General features: G+C 40.8%; 1 pseudogene; it reads right to left on the bottom strand.

Moving 5' to 3' along the window:
* Positions 1 to 561: 561 nt before the first annotated feature.
* LOC131247195 (E3 ubiquitin ligase BIG BROTHER-related-like) lies at positions 562 to 1,311 on the bottom strand (annotated as a pseudogene).
* Positions 1,312 to 3,569: the final 2,258 nt, after the last annotated feature.

The following is a 3,569-nucleotide window of genomic DNA, read 5'->3' as shown; positions in this document are numbered from 1 at the left end:
ATATAAGAATATACTCAGTTAATTAATACACATGCACCAACATTGATCATGGACTAGTTGCAAATGAAAGGTTAGTAACTATGAGAAGCATATAAGAAATAGCTACATGTTGAACACATTGAATATGCAAATTTTAGCATGATAAATTTATCATGGTCAATAACTTCAAATCACCCACACAATCAAAAGCTTATCTTAAGACCAAAGCAGCTAGTAAATTCCTTCAATCTCATGCTGTCAATAAATTTTAGTTTTTTAAAATCGTTGTTTAGATAAAATTACATGCTCCATTCCATTGTTATTCATTCATCATTTTGATTTAAAAAAATTGCGACCCATATTTTGAACTGCAATTGTACACAACAATTGGAAGTTAAAAGAGGCCTAAATATAATAATGATGATACTTTGAATTGAGTGGGCCTCCAAATAAATAGACCAGTCTCCACAAATTGCACAGATTGGATTATCCTACAGATCTAACTGGCAAGCTTTTCCCATGCTGTAATCCATTTAGAAGTCATCAGATAAGATAGATAAGACAACCCAATTGGTGATATCATCTATAGAGGCCCGACCACAGTAGAACCCATCCCACAAACGGTTCAGGTGCTAATGGTGTCCAATGCGAGTGTAGTGCAGCAGTCATGGAAATTCATGCCATGCAATCCAACCAGATTTTGTCTAATTCAAAATACCATAGTTCGAGTGAACTCACAATCATTGATGCCGACAAGGGCCATCAAGCGAACAACAACTTCTCGCTCCTCTGCATCCTGAAGGGCCCTCGCATATGCCTCATCACTATCAAACACTGACGGGTCAATCTCCACACCCAATTCATCCTCACTCGGGGCCCGTCCATGCACATCGAATGCATCTTCACCATCATCAATGCTCCCAACATCATTCCCATCATCATTCGGATCATCACCAGCTTCATCTTCATAAACATAACTACCACTATCAGAACTTCCGTAATCACTTCCATCACCGCCATTCATTCAAAGCATCATATACGCCCTTTCCTGGCCCATAAGCAACAAAACCCAATCAACAAAAAAGACAGAGAATGAAAGACGGAGCTAATCAAGAAAACCCAAACCCTAACCAGAATAACGGATCGAACCTGTTCTTGAAGTGTACGGGAGAGGGCCAGATTGGCATCAACTTGGCTGAGGCTGGTGAAGGGCGCGCGGGAAGGCTGTCGAGAAGAGGGGTTAGATTCGGGTTCCGGTTCAGACTCGGAGATAGGGTTAGGGTTTTCTTCTTTGGGTTTGTTGCCATGGTTAGATTCTTTGGCGTTCTCCATGTAGATAAGAAAAGAGAGAAGAGAACCCTAAAGGTTGGATCAAAGAAAGAGATCGAAGGAGATGTGGGTTAGGGAATGGAGAGAGAGAGCGAGAGCGAGAGAGAGAGAGAGAGAGAGAGAGAGAGAGAGGGAGATATTTGGAATTTGGGGTTTTTTTGGGCGCGGCTCTATTTTTGAGCCGTGCCCAAATTTAGGCCGGGGTCTAGTATGGCTCTGTGGGCCCTACCATGATGTGTGTCAAACATCTACCCTATTAGTCAGATGCACCATCCCATGGTGGGCCCAGGGATTAAAAATCAAATCAATCTATTACTTGTGTGAGCCACACCACATACAAAAGTTGAGAGGGGTTACCCTCCATTAAAACATTATAATTATTTTTTGGGCCCACTGAGATGTGGTTCACAAATCCAGCCCATATATTATGTGTGTGCCACGTAGATGAGGGATCATATCAAGTTTCAAACGCATCCAAATTTTAGGTGGGGCCCACCAAGTGCTTTTATATGTTTTAGGCATGTCTTCACATGATTTTAGATGGTATGGCTGACCGGAGTTCCGTATACGGCTAATTTTTGGGATATCCCATAATTTAAAGGGGACCCATCAAATGCACGGTGTTGATGTTTGACACATGTCATGGTGGGGCCCACACAGCTTGACCTCATGGGGACGGCATGGATTAAACACAAAGGTCAAGCTGTGTAGGCCCCACCATAACATGTTTCAAACATCAACACCACGCATTTGATGAGCCCCCTTTAAATTATGGGATATCCCAAAAATCAACCGTATAAGGAACTTAGGTGGGCCATACCATCTAAAATCATGTGAAGAAATGCCTTAAATATATAAAAGCACTTGGTGGGGCCCACCTGAAATTTTTATGCATTTGAAACTTGGTCTGACTCCTCACCCAAGTGGGACACACATAATGGATGGGCTAGATTTGTGAACCACATCTCGGTGGGCCTAACAAATGATTATGAATATTTTAATGGAGGGTAACCCCTCTTTTTGGGATCAAGCCATAAATGATCAGTAAAAATGGATGAACGGATAGGATGAAACACATACATCATGATGGGGCCCACAGAGCATCGACCACCAACCACAGGGCCCACAGAGCATCATCTAACATGTTCATAATATCAAAAAAATATGAATGAAGGGAAAACATAAACATCAGCCTAAATGTGGGTCACACCACATAATATAATGGAGGGGTTTCCTTAGAACATTCATAATCATATATTGGGTTTGCCTAAATGTGATTCACATATCCAACCCACTCATTACGTGTGTCCCACTTGGATGAGGGGTCAAACCAATTTTCAACTGCATCCATGTCTGTATTAACTTATAAACAGGTCGGATCTCAAATAAACATCGCGGCGGGCCCTAAGAAGGTTTCAATAATGGGTGTCACTATCCCACTCTTTTCTATGGTGGGTCCACTTGAACTTTGGATTTGCCCCATCAGTCAGATGCACCATTCCATGGTGGGCCACAACCTTAAAAATAATCATTTATTAGGCCCACCTAGATGTGGTTCATAGATCCAGCCCATTCATTATGTGTGTCTCACTTAGATGAAACACATACATCATGGTGGGACCCATAGAGCACCGACCAACGTCCACTAAGTTTTGTGGGCCCCACTATGATGTATTTGTTATATCCAAACCGTCCATCCATTTTCAGATATCATTTTACGTCATGAGCCAAAGAATGAGGTAGATAAAAATTTGTAGTGGACTCCACCACAGAAATCTTAGGTGCACCACACCACATGAAATCAATAGTAATTGAATATCCATCATTAAAATCCTCCTAAGGCTTACTATATTGTTTATTTGACATCCAATATGTTGATTAGGTCATACAGGGCCAGATGAAGGGAAAAAATAAAAATCAGCTTGATCTAAAACTTTTATGGCCCCAAAATGGTATGACATCCAATATTGTACTGTTTATATTTTTTTAGATGTCTTCACATAGTTTTAAATGGTAATCAACACCTAAGTTTCCTATATGGATGATTTTTGAGATATCTCATAAGCTAAAGGGGAGACATCAAATGCACGGTGTTGATGTTCGACACACATCATGATGGGCCCATTTTACATGTCTGGTCCATTCACTCTATTTTACTGATCATTACCCTCAATTTGACTAGTTACTCACCTCGATCATACTACATATGAGAAAGATATTGAGCAAACAAGATTGATCAACAATTTGAGTGAATTTTGATT

This window comes from Magnolia sinica, chromosome 1, assembly GCF_029962835.1.
Source record: "Magnolia sinica isolate HGM2019 chromosome 1, MsV1, whole genome shotgun sequence".
NCBI classification, from domain to species: Eukaryota; Viridiplantae; Streptophyta; class Magnoliopsida; order Magnoliales; family Magnoliaceae; genus Magnolia; species Magnolia sinica.
The sequence above is the reverse complement of the archived record's forward strand: the minus strand, read 5'-3'. Positions and strand labels throughout refer to the sequence as shown.